Genomic DNA, 18,436 nt, shown 5'->3' on the forward strand with positions numbered 1-18,436 from the left:
TATTGGTGACAGAGGTATGCTGAAATTCCTCAATATTATTGTACTAGGGTCTGAGTCTTTGTTGATTAGTGTCTGTTTTATGTAGTAGATGGACTGATGTTTGGAGCATAAATGTTTACTATTATTATGTCTTATTGTTGGGAGTCTTCAGTTTGCCAGAATGAAGTGACCTTCTTTGTCTCTTCTGATTTTCTTTGAGTTTTGCTTTGTTGGATGGGAAAGTAGCTACTGCTGCTTGTTTTCAGGCTCTATATACATAGTATGTGAATGTACATTATTTCACTTTCAGTCTCTGGCTATCTTTGCTAGTGGAGTGAGTCTCTTTCAAATAAGAGATGGTTGGGTTTTGTTTTTTAAATCACTATGCGAGCCTATCTTTTAATTGACTAATTGGTACTATTTACACTCAATGCTATTATAGAGAGATGTTTATCAATTCCTGCCATTTAATCTTATTTCTGATGTTTAGTTTGGTCTTATTTCTTATTTGCTTATCTATCCTTCAAATAGTTTTTGTCCATTTGTGAAATCAGGAGTTTGATTTTGATTTCTTCTTTATTTAGTTTTTCTTAATATTTCCTATAGTGCTGGCTTAATATTCATGAATTCTTTTAGATTTTGCTTATCTTTGAAGATTTTTATTCCATCTTTGATTCTGAAGGATAATTTTGCTGGATCTAGCAGTCTTGGTTGACAGTTATTTTCCTTCAGGGTTTGGAGCACATCATCACATGACCTTCTGGAAGTTAGGGTTTGTGCTAAGAAATTAGAAGCAAATATGTTTGGCTTGCCTTGACAAATGTAGCCTGTTGTTTTCTCTGGAGGCTTTAAAAATTTTATCCTTGCTTTTTATATTAGATATTTTAATTATAATGTGTCATGGGAGGTTTTTTTTAATCTTGTCTATTTAGGGTTCTGAATATTTCCATCTCCTTCTCAAGGTTTGGGAAACTTTCTGTTTTTATTTCCCTGAAAAGGGCATCCATTTCATTAGCCTGCTTCTCACTACCCTGTTTGATTCCAGTTATTTTAAAATTTGGTCTCTTAATGTTACCCCAGAGTTCTTATATATTTTGGTCATGGTTCTTGTATTCTTTTCTTTTCATATTGCTTTTTAGAGCATTATAATTATACATAATATTTGGGTTAATTTTAACAAAACAGTACACACAAGGAATTTGATATCATTCCCCATTTCCCCCTTCCTGTGTCCCTTCCCTCTTTCCTTCCCTCCTTCTTTTCCTCTCTTCTGTGATCTTTCTTTCACTCATTGGTCTATTTATGTTTGATTATATTATATATACACTCATATATACATATACTTGCATATATATTTTATATATGTCTATTTTTATATAGTATTCATTTTGGTACATTCACATACATAACAGGCTATTATTTATTTCCTTCCATATTTCTACCCCTTTCCTGTCCTTTCTTGTTCTCCTTCTTGATTCCACTGATCTATTTATGATACCCAGTCTCCTCTCCTGCTACCTTCTTTTCCTTATTTTGCTCTAGCTTCCACATATGAGAGAAAACATTTGGCTCTTGATTATTTGAATATGGTTTATTTTACCTAGTATAATCTCCATTTTCATCCATTGACCAGCAAATGTCATTATCTCATTCTTCCTTATGGCTGCCTAAAACTCCATTGTGTATATATGCCACATTTTCTGATCCATTCATCTGTTGGTGAGCATCTGAGTTGATTCCGTAATTTGGCCGTTGGGATTTGTGCAGCTGTAAACACTGAAGTGGCCTTATCACTATAGTATGATGACTTTAGTTCTTTTAGATAAATATAGAGGAGTGGGATAGCTGGTTCATATAGTGGCTTCATTCTTAGTTTTTGAAGAATATCCACACTGCCTTATACTAATTTATGCTTCTACCAACAATGCATGATATTACCTTTTACCCCATATCCTCTTCAGCATTTCTTTATTGTTGTTTGTGTTCTAGATAGTTGCCATTCTGATTGGGGTGAGATGAATTCTTAGTGTAGTTTTGATCTTCATTTCCCTGATTGCTAGAGATGTTGAACATATTTTATATATTTGTTGGCCATTTGTATTTCGTCTTTTGAAAAGTTTCTGTTTAGTTCTTTGACCCATTTATTAATTGGGTTGCTTTTTGGCATTAAGTATTTTTATATATATTCTGGATATTAATCTTCTGTCAGAAGAATAGGTGGTAATTTTTTTTCCCATTCTGAATGTTCTCTTTTAATTCACTTGTTGTTTTTTTTTTGTGATGGGTAGCTTTTTAGTTTGATGGCATCCCAATTATTGAGTTTTGGTTTTATTTCTTAAGCTTTAGGAGTCTTAATGAGTAAGTTGATACCTGCCCCTATATGATGGCATGTTGACCCTAATTTTCTTCTAACAATTGCATAGTTTCTGGTCTAATTACCAAGTCTTTGATCCATTTTGATTTGAGTGTTTTTCAGGGTGAGAGATAAGGATCTTATTTTATTCTTCTACATGTATACACCCAGTTCTCCAAGTACCATTTGGTAAACAGATTGTCTTTTCTCCAACATAACATTTTTGGCACCTTTATCAAGAATCAGACTATAAGTGTTTGGGTTTATCTTGATGTCTTGTGTTATGTTTCATTGATCTTCATGTCTCTTTTGATCACAGTACCATACTAGCTTTGTTACTGTGGCTCTGAAGTATAATTTTGAGATTGGGTATTATGATGCCTCCTGCATTGCTTTTCTTGTTCAGAATTGCTTTGGCTATTAGAGGTCTCTTATTCTTGCAAATGAATTTAAGAAGTAATTTTTCTAATTCTGTAAATAATTTTATTTGGATTTAGATGGGAATTTTATTAAATATGTATATTACTTTGGTAGTATGGACATTTTAAAGTTATCAATTTTGCATGTTTAAGACATAGTAGGTCTTTCCATCTTCTGAGGTCTTCTTCAATTTCTATCTCAAATGTTTTATAATGTTCATTATAGAGTTCTTTTACTTCCTTGATTATATTAATTCCCAGGCTTTTAAAAAAGATTATTGTAAAGGGGATAGTTTTTCTAATTTCTTTCTCAGCTGACATGCTGTTGGAATATAGAAAAGTTATTGATTTATGAGTATTAATCTTATATTGTGCCACTTTGCTAAATTCATTTATCCAGAAGTCTTCTGGTGGAATTTTTTGTGTCTTCTAGATAAAGTAACATGTCATTGGCAAAAAGTGAAAGTTTGATTGTATTATAAGAATTGTATTCTTGTAATTTCCTTCTCTTTCCTGATTGTTCTTGATGGAATTTTGAGGACTATTTTGAATAGAAGTAGTGAGAGTGGACATCCTTGTCTTGTTCATTACTTTAGAGAAAAAGCTTTCTTTTTTTCCACCATTTAGTATGATGTTGCATATGGGTTTCTTGTATACTGTCTTATTAATTTTGAGGCAAGTTCCTTTTATTCCTAGTTTCTCCAGTGTTTTTTTTTTTAACATGAATCATTGCTGAATTTTATCAAATGCCTCTTTTGCATCTATTGAGTGATTATATGATTCTTGATCTTTAGGTGGTAAATTACATTTATTGATTTGTGTATATTGAACCAGCCTTACATCCCTGGAGTAAAGTCAACTCGGTCATAGTGTATTATCCTTCCTAATATGTTTTTGAATGCATTTTGCTAGTATTTTACTAAGGATTTTTGCATTTGCAATATTGTTATTTAGTTTTCTTTCAGTGATTTTTTTTGGTGTCATTTTGGTATCAGGTTATACTGGCTTCATAGAATGTATCTTGGAGTTTTCCTTTCAATTTCATGTAGTAATTTGAGGAAGACAACTGTTAGTTTTTTTAATGGTCTGATAGAACTCTGCTGAGAGTCCATCTGGTCTTGCGCTTTTTTTGTTTTAGCCTTTTGATTGGTGTTCCAATTTAATTACTTGATACTGTTCTGTTAAAGTGTGTTCTATATCTTCCTATTTGGGTAGGTTATGTGTCTAGGAATTAGTCAGTGTCTTGTAGATTTTTCTGTTTATTGTAGTATAATTTTTGAATAGTTTCTGATGACATCTCCAATTTTTGGGGTCTTCTATGTCTTTCTTTTGGTAGTTTCACTAAGGGTTTATGAATCTTATTTATCTTTTCAAAGAACCAGCTCTTTGTTGTGTTGATCCTTTATTGTTTTTTATTCTCAATTTCATTAATTTTGGCTCTGATCTTTATTATTTTCTGTATTATTCTTATTTTAGAATTCCTTTCTTTGTTTTCTAATGCTTTGTGGGGGAGCAGAAGTTTCTTTGGGACCTCTATATTTTTAATGTATGCACTCAGTATAATAAATTTTCCTCTTAGTACTGTTTCATACTATCCCAGAGATTTTTATATGTTGTATCTTTATTTTCATTTATTTCTAAGAATTTCTTGATTTCTTCTCTCATTTCTTCTTTGATCTGTTCTTCATTTAAAAGATGGTTGTTTATTGCTGGGCAAGGTGTCACATGCCTGTAATCCCAGCAGCTTGGAAGGTTCAGAAAGGAGGGTCACAAGTACCGTTCCCCAAAGACTGTTGTTTAATATCCATGTGTTTGTGTGGGTCTGTTTTTTTCTTGCTATCATTCTAATTTTATTTCCATTGTGGTCTGATATGATGCATGGTATTATCACTGTTTTGGTATTTGCTTAGATTTACATTTTGATCTAGAATGATATTTTGGAGGAGATTCCATGAGTTTCTGAGAAGAAGGTAAATTCAGTTGTTTTGGGGTGAAGTATTCTGTTAGGTCAGTTTGATTTATAGTATTATTTGGGTTGGCTATATATCTTTATTGATTTTATACTTTGATAACCTGTCTATTGATGATAAAGGTGTGTGGAAATTTTCCAGTATTATTGTATGGAGGTCTTTCTAGTATTTAATGTTTAGGAGTATTTTTTAAGTGTTATTGGGTACATTAAATTTGGGGGCATATATATTAACTAGCCTTATTTCTTCTTGTTGTTTTGTTCCCTTTATTATGATGAAATGCCCCTCATTGCCTCCTTTAACTAATTTTTGCTTGAATTCAGCTGTATCAGATATGAATATGGCTACTGTGGCCTGTTTTCAGAGTCAGTTTGCATGGAGTATTTTTCCCCATCTTTTTACATTCGGCCTGAGAGTGTCCCTACCTATGAGTTTCTAAAAAAGATTGGCTCTTGGTCTTTTGACCAATTCTGCAAATCTGTGTCTTTGAATTGGGAAGTTGAAACTTTATATTTAGTGTTGTTGTGCTTATGGTTTGCTGCCATTTTTGTTTTTCCTATATTTAATTCTGCCTTGTTTCTCATTTAGATGATTTGTCTTCTATTGTTCTTCATTTATTTAGGAATTTTGGATTTTGCTTTTGGGATTTTCTGTGTGCCATTTATTTTCACATTGTCTTGTAATACATAGTTGTCATGTATTTTTTTTTCATTTTTCTTTGTCATAGAAGGTTTTTTATTCCCCATAAAATATGAAAGAAGTTTGATGGGTGCAACAATCTTGGTTGGCAGTTATTTTCTTTCAGAGCTTGAAAAGTTTTATTCCATGCACTTATTGTTTTTAAGGTCTGAGTAGAGAAGTCTGAAGTGAGTCTAATTGGTTTGTCTCTAAATGTGCATGTTGTTCTTTAGTTCAGCTTTTTATTATTTTTTCCTTATTTTCTGTGGTGAGCATTTTTATTATGATGTGTCCTGGAGAACTTCCCTTCTTGTTAGGTCTATCTGGGTCTGGTACATCTCCTGTATATGGGTGTCTGTATCTTTTCTTATATGGCGAATGTTTTCTGTGACAGTCTCATTTTAAAAATGTTCTTAATGCCCTTTAGCTTATATCTCCATGTTCTCGTTTATCCCAGTGATTCTTAACTTGTTCTCTTGATGTTGTTCCAGCATTCTTATATATTGTGATCATGTTTTATTTTTTTCTTGTATTCGCTGTACTCAAATTTATCCTGTTTTTTCAAGGCCTCAGGTTCTGTTTACAAGTGCTCAAGTTCTGTTTTATATACACTCTAATATGTTGGTGATGCTTTCAAGTGAGTTTTTAATTTGATTTATCATGTCTTTTATTTCCAAGACTTCTGATTGTTTTCTTTTTGTGTTAGTGAAATGGTCTTTTTTTTCTCCTGTACATGCTCTCTTATTTCATTCTTTAGTTCTTCTTTTAGTTCATTGAACAATTTGATGATCAGTTTTTAAATAATCTTTCTCTGGAAATTCCTGTACTTCCATTTCAGTGGGTCTTTATGTTGGGAGATTTTTAATTTTGGGGGAATATTTCTTTGTCTTTTTCCTCATGCTTTCCGAGGTCCTGCTGTTGTTCATCAGTTGAAATGGGTTCCCCTTCCTCTTCCTCTTCCATGTGCATGTCTTTATGTGTCTATTTCTTTTTTATTATAGAATTTCTGTTTTGAATCACCTCTGATTATCTTTCCTTGGGGCCTTGTTTTTTGGTTTGGAATTTTTGTCTCCCCAGTTCTATGAGTTGGAGTCATGTTTAGGCTCCAGTAGGGTTGGATCAATTATGGGGTGAGGATTCCTGTTGCTTGGCTGAGTTGTGAGTCTTTCTTGGCAGCAGGGTTTCTACTCTGGAAACTTGAATTGTCCCAATGATTTTCTTGCCACTTTTATTTGGAGTGAGAGCTCGAAATACCACAATGACAGAAGAATAAATTTTAAGATAATTGTTTGCTGTATCTTTTTATATCTGTAGTCCTGTCACCTACAGGTGGCTTACTCTACCTGGAAAGTAGAGCACAACTGTGGTGCTCTTTTCCCTGAAAGTCCAGCAGCCAGTTTCACTGCCCAGAATTTTGTGCATGGTTTTAGGGAGGGGAGCCAGTCATAAATTTGTTTGTACCAAACCCCTCTCCCACTGACCATGAGTCCATTGAAGTCTGTCAGCTTCTATAATCCACAGGTTTCTCCAAGTCAACCCCCCATCCCCGCCTTTTTCTAAAATACTTTATCTACCTATTGTACCTTCTCATTTGTCTGCACTACCCCTTCTGCTGGTGACCACCACTGGCGGCCATGGCACACTTTTATTTATTATGTTCAAGTAACTGAATTTTTGCATCTAAATATTTTTGTTTTACAGTTTATTATTAAGTTTCAGTGTATTTGCTTATGTACCTCCCTTATAGGAGCTGCCAGGCAATGTTTGCTGTCTCTACTCTCTCATCTTTCCTTTTTTTGTTCTTTTCTTTGATATGCTTTGAATGCTCAAAGCTTTCCATTTTTCTTCTATATCCCAAATTCTGTGGTCTGCCTGTTCTATTTTATTAGAGAGACTTTCAGCTAAACCCTTTGATTTATTGTGCCTTTCATTTCCAGAATTCCTTTTGGTTCTTTTTCAATATCTCTGTTTCTTTATTGAATTTACCATTCATATCCTATGCTTTCTTAATTTTTTTATTTATTTTTCTATGTTCCCTTGAAATTTATTGGTCAATTTTATAATTATTTTGAATTTTTAACTGGTATTTCATTTACTTCAATATCTTTAGAGTTTGTTACTGGTGAATTATGAACTTTAGGAGGTCTCATATTACCTTGTTTTTTCATATTTTTTAATTGCAGTGTTGGATTTTGTGCATTTATCAGGGTGGATCTCTCTTCCACTTTCATGTATGGGTTTTTTAGGGCACAGGCTTTTCTTGGCAAACTGTTGTAGGATATCAGGTTGGTGGGAATTTTTAAATATATTTCCAAGCAAGTTTTGTAGCATAATTTTCCTGCTAGTTCTTTGGTGATGATTAGTGTATTTTGTAGAGTGGGTATTTTGTGTCACTTTCCCTCTCACAAGAGTGTGGTCCTTCTGATTGATTTGGCAGTTCTCTTCTGCGGGGTATATGTGTTATATCCTCTGTGATTGATCTTCTTCATTCAACATCTCTGTGTATTCTAAAGCGGTATGGGAGTAATCTCCATTGAGACCCCTCATAGGTGTGCTGTCTAGTCTTTGTGTTAATTATGATTTTACTATAGGAGTGGATGTCCATGAGTAGGACCTAAGATCCCCCTTGCCCTTATCTGTTCTTACTTGGGGGTCTGTTTTTTGCCTTTTTTCTGAAATTTGTGCATGGTTTGTGTGTGGAGCAAGGTGCAATGTCTGTTGGTTGTGGTTTGGATTTAGCTTAGAAGTAGAGTTTCTCCCCTGTGAACTTCTAGTCTCAGTAGATTCCCAGCATCTCACAGAAACAGGGGAAACAAACTATAATTACATCATCAGTGAACAATATGAAACATTAAAATAAATACCCAGTTTATATTATGATATTTTTACAACACTACCACAATCAGCAGTTGCAACAGTAGCAAACATAAATAGCTGTGAACTAGGTCTTGCATTAAATATCAAGTGTCATCTATACATTGGCAATACTAATAACTACAACAATATAAATGGTGGGGTCAGGAATTATATAAAACAAGTAGTTCTAAAAGATGGTAAAATAATTTAATAAAGAAAAAATGTAATAGGTAGGTAAAAGAAAGTTTAACATATTCAAAATGTGAACAGAAGACAGAAGGGATATATATAGCAAGTGATGATTATAAAGAAAGAGAGAAAATGAAAGCAACAAAATAAAGGGAATGAGAGAACAAGAGAAATTGGCTGTTAGAGGGAAAAGATAGTAGAGAGTGCAACAATAGAAACAAAACCCCAAATGAATTGAAAAATTCTAATCCTTAAAAGATAAAGAAAAATAATAAACATAATAAATAGGAGCAGGTATGTATATGTATGAAGATACACAAAGCAATCAGTACAGAAAGAACACCAAAAATAAAACAAACCAAAAAAAGGAAAAAGTTTTTAATGAAAAATGAAAGAATTATCTCTGCTGAGTTTGCTCAAAACTGTTGACAAATATATGTTTGCCTATGCTAGACTGACCTTTTTTCAGTTTCTTCTTGATATTTTTACCCCTGATATTTTTACCCCTTAAAGAAAGGGCAAGGGGTTGTTAACTCTTCCTCTTTTGGTGTTGCTCACTGAGATGTTAGTTGGAGTTATCTGGAACCTCAGGCAAGATAGAATGGGAAGTTCTGTCACTCATAGTTTTTTTCAGTGGACAGATCAGATTAGTATGCTCCCTGGACTGCTGCAAGTTCAAATGGGAAGTTTTGGTGTTTGGGCTTTAGCTCCAATCAGGCCTTTGGGACTTTGTTGGGTGATGTCTGCTATGGAGAGATTAGATCCAACACACCCCGAAGGGTGGGCAGATGCTGATTTTAGGGACAGCCCCAAAAGTCTACTAGTAGTGTTGAGGAGCCAAACCCCATAGAACTTGCACTTTATGCTGCCCACAAATGTGACAGTCTCAAACTCAATCCCTGAGTGAAATCCCTATGTGTAATCATGCCCACCTGCTCAGTTTCCTAGCCCTTTCAGACGGTCATGTGAGCTGCTAGCCTTAAAGGGAAAGTGAGATACATCCGTTCCATAACTCTGACTGAAATTCCCCTGGTTACAATCCTCTGTGCCTCTTTTAATCATGTTCTGCTGTGTATACCAAAAGTCACTTAGTAGGTACTTTTTGGGATAGTATGACCATATTAGCTATAATCTGCTTGATCCTACAGCTACAAGGTCTAGTGTGATCTCCTCCAGATGGCTCCCCTCTTTAGCTCACCACTTGCCAATTGAGAAACAGAGCACTTTTCAAACGCTGCCTTGCTGTGCATCCTAAGGTTCAGCTCTGTTCAGACTGTTTTTCTGTTCTTTGTTTTTTTTCATGCCAAATTTGTCCATTGTTTCTCTTTCCACTTGTGTTCTCTCTCCCTTCTGTAGTGAACCAGTGCTGCTGCCACCAGCTTGGCTCTAACCCTTTCTTGTCCTTTGAATAATGCACCTGAATTTCTGGGAATTTGTAAGAGTCTTTTGACTGTCAGATATTTAATTTCAGTGAATTTCCCCCCCTTTCACTCACCCCACCTCACTGAGAAACAGTACTTCTTATGTTGCTTCAATTCTGAACCACAAAGCATCTGGAAATGCAGCTTTCCTTTAATCTTCCATCTTTGATTTCCTCTTTTGGTGGAGTCTTTAGGGTCTTCTAAGTCTTTAGGGTCTTTAATGGAATCATATCTGCAAACAGGGATAAATGGGATTATTAATTTCCTGTTTGTGGCACTCTTAATTCTTCTTCTTGCATGACTGCTCCAGATAAAATTTTAAGTATTCTGTTAAGAGTGTTAAGAGTGCCTATGTCTCTTTCTTAATTTTAGAGGTAATATTTTTCATTTTTTCCCATTCACTGTGCTATTGGCACTGGGTTTGTCATAGATAACTTTTAATATATTAAGGTATTATACCTCTATACCTAGTTTCTTCAGGACTTTTATCATAAAAGGGATGTTGAATTTTTTGCATTACTTTTTCTGACTTTTTAAAGATGATCATATTATTTTTATCTTTGACTTTATTTGTGTGGTGTTTATTGATTTGTGTATGTTGAATCAGCTTTGTAGCATTGGGATGAAACCAACTTGATTGTGGTACATGATATTTTTTAATTTTGACACTTTTACTTGGATTTTTTTCTTTTTTTTATTTGTTCTTTTTATTTTTTATTAGTTGTTCAAAATATTACAAAGCTCTTGACATATCATATTTCATACATTTGATTCAAATGGATTATGAACTCCCATTTTTACCCCGTATACATATTGCGGATTCACATCGGTTACACATCCACTTTTTTACATGCTGCCATACTAGTGTATATTGTATTCTGATGCCTTTCCTATCTTCTACTATCCCCCCTCCCCTCCCCTCCACTCCCATTTTCTCTCTCTAACCCATCTACTGTAATTCATTTCTCTCTCTTGTTTTTTTCCCTTTCCCCTCATTTCCTCTTATATGTAATTTTTGTATAACAATGAGGGTCTCCTTCCTTTACCATGCAATTTCCCTTCTCTCTCTCTTTCCCTCCCCCCTCTCATCCCTGTTTAATGGTGATCTTCTTCTCATGCTTTTCCTCCCTATACTGTTTTTAGTTGCTCTCATTATATCAAAGAAGACATTTGGCATTTGTTTTTTAGGGATTGGCTAGCTTCACTTTGCATAATCTGCTCTAGTGCCATCCATTTCCCTGCAAATTCCATGATTTTGTCATTTACTTGGATTTTTAAAGAAAAGTGAATACAAACATTGTTGTTCACAAATTTTCATTGTAGAAAAACAGGATGTATAATTAAAAGGTGCAAACATCTCCCTTCTTAAAAGTAATCTCTAGGTCCAGGTTGGCAACATGTACAACTCTGGCTTGATTGATCTAACTCCACAAGTTTAACAAAATTATTTTTGCTCATATCAGTGATACTTTGATATCCACTTCTAGTACTTGTAGCATTTGGCCAGAGGTCTATAAATAATAATAATGTTTTCAATGTAGAAATCTTAAAAGTTTTAAAGGGAAATACTGCTCAGTAAATAAATTCTCCTGGAATTTCTTGTAGCAAAGGTTCCTCAAATTTAAATCATTTGGAGATGACCTTTTGCTCCATTTCCCCTTTTTCAGACTGTCTCCATTGCCCTAAAGTATATAAAGCAACTACAATTAACTCCTCTGTCACAAGCAATTCCTTGGTTTCTGACTTAATTTCAGGCACAGAATCACCTTCTTGGAGGGCATTTGCTTCTCCTAATGACTCTTTCATCCTAAAAAAGGATCTTGAATACTGCTCTTTTGACAACCATGGGTGTTTTAGACATTCTTCAGCAGTGGCTCCATCTTCTAGTTTATTAACTAAAAGTCTTTTGATGAAGTCAATAGCAGATTCAGACACATCATCAAATTCTTCCTCAGAATAACTTAAAATTCATCTGTGAGATGTTGAAGATTGTTTCCTGTTTATTATCACCTAAGAAAGGTGATATTCCTGTAAGCATTACATAGGTCAACACTCTAATGCTCCAAATATCTGTTGTCATGCTGATAGGATCATAACTAAGAATTTCAAGGACCCACATATTCAGGAGTACCCATAATTTCTAAGAGCTCTTCACTGTTCTTCATTATTCTTGAAAGGCTAAAATCAACTATCTTAATGTCACCCAATGGAGATTTACTTGTCAACAGAATATTATGAGGCTCAGGCACAGAGCAATGGAGTAAGGTGACATGGACTGAGACCTTAGAAACTGTGTACCTCAAATAAACTTTTCCTCCTCAAAGTTGTTCTTGTCAGGTCTTATAGTCATGGAGATAAAAAGCCAGCTAACACAAAATGTTCAGTGCATGCAATTTTTTCCCAAATACTTTCACTCTATGGTTGGCTAAATCTGTGAATAAAAAATCCATAGATACAGAGAATAGACTGTACTCTTCCCATAATGCTAGTCTGGTTATGATGCTGTAGGTCATTGCTATCACCAACAGACATCACAGTCTCAAACAGGGTGGGGATTAGGAAGTATATGGTGGTCAAGGTGGTTCATATCCTTGGACTAATTTTTACCCAAGGGAAAATTGACTAAGATAATTTCACACAAAAGATAAGCAATTGTGAACTAGATTATAAAAATCATTTAAAAAGTTCTAAAAAATTTTGTTTTCATTTCAGAAAGTCTGTACTTCCTGTCTTCTATATTAAGGACATTTCCATAGACGAACTGAGGAGCATGGATACTGACAAATTCTATAAACCTTGCTCAGCAATTAGTTTTTATGATTTGGCTCCTGCGACTTTTCCAGGATCAATCTCTTGTCATTTGTCAAAGGCACTCTGTGTTCCAATCAAACTGGCCATAATCCTTCAAATCTAGATGAAATACATCATGAGTATGTAAAAAGTGGACACCTTCTAAAAATCTGTCTCATGAGTCTTTGAATACCTTTTTCTTTAAAAGCTCTTCTCTGTCTGCATCACATTGGTTAAAAATTTTACTTCCAATAATATATTCCAGAACCAAGATAATTTCTGATGGAGTTCCATAAACTTCATGTAAATTAATGATTGTCCTGTGCTAGTTCCAGTACAAACAGTCTCATGAATTATTTCCATCCGACAGTCTTGGCCTTTTCTTCTTTTTCTCATGAACTTGGCTGCAAGTTATTTTCTAGAATCTTTCTTTATACATTTCCTCACCAAGGCAGACTTATTCCTGCCCAGTTCCTGCCAGGGCTGAACTTTCTCCTGCTCAGCTTCTGGCCAGGGCTGTGCGCACAGCAGCATGGATCTCCGACTCTGATTCCGACTCCGACTTGCAGGCTGGAGCCTGAGGTGTCAGCCAAGCAGGAGCCACCGCTGCCAGGCTTCTCTAGAGGGATCCTGATGTTCTTCCTTTCCTGCTGTTCAGCTCACTCCTCGTAGCTGGCGGGTAACGGATAGCCTCAGTTGACCCGGTCTTCCTGATGCAGACAGCTTCATCTGCTGCTGGCACCTTCACCAGGCACTGGACCTTGCCCCTCTCGCAGGACTTGCCCACCACACAGACTGGTATATGATATTTTTAAAAATATTTTTTTAAAATTTTAGATGGAAATAACTTACTTTATTTTTATGTGGCGCTGATAATCGAACACAGTGCATCACATGTGCTAAGTTACAGCCTCAGCTCGTGTATGGTCTATTTTAATGATTGTTGAGTTCAGTTTGAAATTATTTTGATTATATTTGCAGCTTTGTTCATTAATGATATAAATGTATAGTTTCATTTATTTGTTTTTGTCAGGTTTTGGTAGCAGTGTAATATTGGCATTGTGGAATGTGGAAGGCTTTCTTCCTTTCCTGTTTCATGGAGTAATTTGAGGAATGTAGCTGCTGTTATTATTATTATTTGATACTGGGGATTGAACTTGGGGGCACTCAATCAACGAAACACATCCCCAACCCTATTTTGTATTTTGTTTAGAGTCAGGGTCTCACTGAGTCACCATTGCTAAGGGTGGCTTTGAATTCGTGATCCTCCTGAGCTGGGATTACAGGTGTGTGCCATCATGCCCAGCATAGCTATTATTTTTTTCAAAGTTTAGTAAAATTAATCAGAGAGTCTGTCTGGTCCAGAACTTTTTGTTTGGATACTTTACTGCTTCAGTCTCATTGCTTACCATTGATTTAACTAGTTTTTTTTTTTTTTGTCACCATGGTCCAGTTTAGTAGGTCATATATATCTGGAAAATTGTCCATTTTTTTCTAGATTTTTTAATTTGTTGGAATATAAATTTTCGAGTTAGTTCATAATGATCCTCTGAATTCCAGTGGTATCTGTTGTAATATTTCCTCCCCCCACTCTTATTTATAGTAATTCAGTTCTTTCCTCTCTTTATCTTTTTGGTCAATAATTTAGCTAAGGATCTTGTTTATCTCTTCAAAGAAACAACTCTCTTTTTCATTGAACCTTTGTATTTAGTTTTCTATTATTTCTACTCTGATGTTTATTCTTTCAACTAATTTTATTTTTTTGTAGTAGATGAACACACTACCTTTTTTTTTTTTTTTTTTTTGGTACCAAGGACTGAACTCATGGACATTTGCCACCATGCCCGGCTTTATTTGATTTTTATGTGGTGCTGAGGATCGAACCCAGCGCCTCACATGTGCTAGGCAAGTGTTCTACCAACTGAGCTATAACCCTAGCCCTCAACTAATTTTAGGTTTGCTTTATTCTTGGCCCCCCCCCCCAAATACCTTGACACACACACACACACACACACACACACCCACACACCCACACACCCCTAATTTGGTTATTTATTTGAGATCTCAAATTTTTTTTTTATATATAGGTAGCCATTGCTATACACTTCTGTCTTAGGAGTAACTGGGGTGCATCCTATAGCTTCTGGTATGTTGAGTTTCCATTTTCATTTGTTTTTTGGAATTTTAAAATTTCTCCCCTGGTTTCTTTAATAACCAACTCTCTGTTCAAGTGTATTGTTTAAATCTCCATGCATTTGTATAGTTTCTGCAGTTTTTCTTGTTATTGATTTCTAATTTCATTTTGTTATGGTCTGATATGATGTAAGAAGTTATTTTAGGGTTTTGGATATCTTAAGGCTTGCTTTGTGGCCTAAAATGTGATCTTATTTTGGAAAAAGTTTCATGAACTGAGAAAAGAATATGCACACTACCATCATTGGATGGAAGATTCTATTTGTATCTGTTAAATCCATTTGATCTCTAGTGTAATTTGTCTCACATCTTTTTTTGTTAATTTTTTAAAATTTTATTATCCTGGACTATCTTTTGGTGAGAACGAGGTATTGAACTTACCCATTTGTTGTATTGGAGTCTGCTTCTCTCTTTATATCTTTATTTTATAAAACTGGATTCTCCAATATTTGGTGCCTATGTGTTTACAATTTTTACATCACCTTGATGGAACATTCCTTTTAACACTATGTGGTGACCTTCTTTGCTCTTTAGGCTGATTTTTGGTTTCAAGTCTATTTTGTTCAATATGTATAATATATTCCTCCTTGCTTTCAGAGTCCACTTGTTTGAAATATTATTTTTAATCCTACTTTCATTCTGTATATGTTTTTGTCAGTGAGGTGAGTTTCACATAGGGAATAGAATGTTGGGTATTGTTTTTAAATTCATTCAGCTAGTCTGCATCTTTTAATTGGATAATTGAGACAATTTATTTTCATAGTTATTGAAAGGTATGTACTAATTTCTGTCATTGATTTGTTTTTGTTTTCTGGACAGTTTAATATCTGTGTTCATTTCTTACTTATTTATTTTAGAGGTTTGGTGGTTTACTACATTAATGATTGATTCTTCCCTATTTACTATCATTTGTATATTTACTTCTCTGGTGAGAGCTATTGTTTACTTTGCTTGTGTGATTGTGTTTATGTTGCTTCTACTTCAGTGTGTAAAATTCCTTTAAATATCTTTTTTGATGATGGTTTCATGATCATGAATTATTTATTCTTATATTATCTTGAAGTACCTTTATTTTCTCATTTGATTCTGAAGGATAATTTGCTGGATATAGTAACGTAGGTTGCAATTATTTTCTTTCAGGGCTTAAATATGTTTCATGTCTCCTTGGCTTTTAGAGTTTTTGCTGAGAAATCTGCTTTTATTCTGATAGGTTTGTCATTTTAAGTGACTTGGTACTTCTCTCTTGCACTTTGAATATACTTTTTAAAATTCTGTACATTTGGCACTTTAACTATAATATGATGTATAGAGGATCTTTTCTGGTCATGTCCCTTTGGGGTTATAAATGCTTTCTGTTACCCGGTTGTCCATATATTTTCCAACATTTGGTAAGTTCTCTGCAATTATTTCACCAAATGCTGTTAGTCTGTTCCTTTGCTTTTTTTGTGTGTGCATCTGTGATTCATAAGGTTAGTTTTTAAAATTATTTCCTGAATGTGATAATTCATCAACCTTGTCTGAAAGCCCTGATCTTCTTTCTTTTGCTTGAGCTAGTCTGTTGGTGAGGCTTTGAACTAATTTTTTTTTTTTTTTAAATTTGACTTATTGAGCTTTTCATTTCCAAGACTTCTCTTTGGTTCTTTTTTCCAGAATCTCTGCTTGTTTAATTGCTCATTCGTATTTTACATTTTGTTCCTTAATTAATTCAGCCATTTACTTGTATCCTCTTTGAATTCATTGGTAATTTAAAATCATCATTGTTTTTATTTTTTTTTCCAGCATTTCATCCACTTTGCAATATCTAGGGAATCAATTACCGAAGATTTGTGAACTTGGAGGACTCATATTTTTTTCATGTTTCTGGTATTTATTAATATTTTCACATCTTTTATTCCGTGTATCTTTCACTTATATGTGAGGGACTTCTTAGGGAATAGTCTTGTCTTAATGATGTGCCCTGGGTTATCAGTGTGTTGTATATTTTTTTTTATTGGTTGTTCACAACATTACAAAGCTCTTGACATATCATATTTCATACATTAGAATCAAGTGGGTTATGAACTCCCATTTTTACCCCAAATACAGATTGCAGAATCACATCGGTTACACATCCACATTTTTACATACTGTCATATTAGTGACTGTTGTATTCGGCTACCTTTCCTATCCTCTACTATCCCCCCTCCCCTCCCATCTTCTCTCTCTACCCCATCTACTGTAATTCATTTCCCTCCATGTTTGTTATCCCATTCCCCTCACAACCTCTTATATGTAATTTTGTATAACAAGAGGGTCTCCCTCCATTTCCATGCAATTTCCCTTTTTTTCTCCCTTTTCCTCCCACCTCATGTCTCTGTTTAATGTTAATCTTTTCTTCCTGCTCTTCCTCCCTGCTCTGTTCTTAGTTGCTCTCATTATATCAAAGAAGACATTTGGTATTTGTTTTTTAGGGATTGGCTAGCTTCACTAAGCATAATCTGCTCTAGTGCCATCCATTTCCCTGCAAATTCTATGATTTTGTTATTTTTTAGTGCTGCGTAATACTCCATGGTGTATAAATGCCACTTTTTAAAATCCATTCATCTATTGAAGGGCATCTGGGTTGATTCCACAGTCTAGCAATTGTGAATTGTGCTACTATGAACATCGATGTGGCAGTATCCCTGTAGTGTGCTCTTTTAAGGTCTTCAGGGGAATAGTCCGAGAAGGGCAATAGCTGGGTCAAATGGTGGTTCCATTCCCAGCTTTCCCAGGAATCTCCATACTGCTTTCCAAATTGGCCGCACCCGTTTGCAGTCCCACCAGCAGTGTACAAGAGTACCCTTTTCCCCACATCCTCGCCAGCACTCATTGTTGTTTGACTTCATCATGGCTGCCAATCTTACTGGGGTGAGGTGGTATCTTAGGGTGGTTTTGATTTGCATTTCTTTGACTGCTAGAGATGGTGAGCATTTTTTCATGTTTGTTGATTGATTGTATGTCCTCCTCTGTGAAGTGTTCGTTCATGTCCTTGGCCCATTTGTTGATTGTGTTATTTGTTTTCTTATTGTCTAATTTTTTGAGTTCTTTGTATACTCTGGATATTAGGGCTCTATCTGAAGTATGAGGAGTAAAAATTTATTGCCAGGATGTAGGCTCCCTATTTACCTCTCTTATTGTTTCTCTTGCTGAGAGAAAACTTTTCAGTTTAAGAAAGTCCCATTTGTTGATTCTTGTTATTAACTCTTGTGCTATGGGTGTCCTATTAAGGAATTTGGAGCCGACCCCACAATATGTAGATCGGAGCCAACTTTTTCTTCTATTAGACGGAGAGTCTCTGATTTGATATCTAGCTCCTTAATCCACTTTGAGTTGACTTTTGTGCATGGCGAGAGGAGGGGATTCAGTTTCATTTTGTTGCATATGGATTTCCAGTTTTCCCAACACCATTTGTTGAAGATGCTATCCTTCCTCCATTGCATGTTTTTAGCTCCTTTATTAAATATAAGATAGTTGTAGCTTTGTGTGTTGTGTATTGTTGATTAATTCCAAGTGAAGTTAGTAGTGTAGTTTCATTGTGGTTTCTCTGACTGCAATTGATGGATTTAG

General features: G+C 34.9%; 1 protein-coding gene and 1 pseudogene across 14 annotated transcripts in view; one reads left to right on the plus strand and one right to left on the minus strand.

The window, feature by feature from the left end:
* Nucleotides 1–18,436, plus strand: part of Dock3 (dedicator of cytokinesis 3) — a 586,580-nt gene that overhangs the window by 162,374 nt on the left and 405,770 nt on the right. The window lies entirely within an intron of this gene.
* On the minus strand, nucleotides 11,387–13,189 carry LOC106144940 (serine/threonine-protein kinase 17A-like; annotated as a pseudogene).

Source organism: Ictidomys tridecemlineatus, chromosome 3 (genome assembly GCF_052094955.1).
Source record: "Ictidomys tridecemlineatus isolate mIctTri1 chromosome 3, mIctTri1.hap1, whole genome shotgun sequence".
Classification (NCBI taxonomy): Eukaryota; Metazoa; Chordata; class Mammalia; order Rodentia; family Sciuridae; genus Ictidomys; species Ictidomys tridecemlineatus.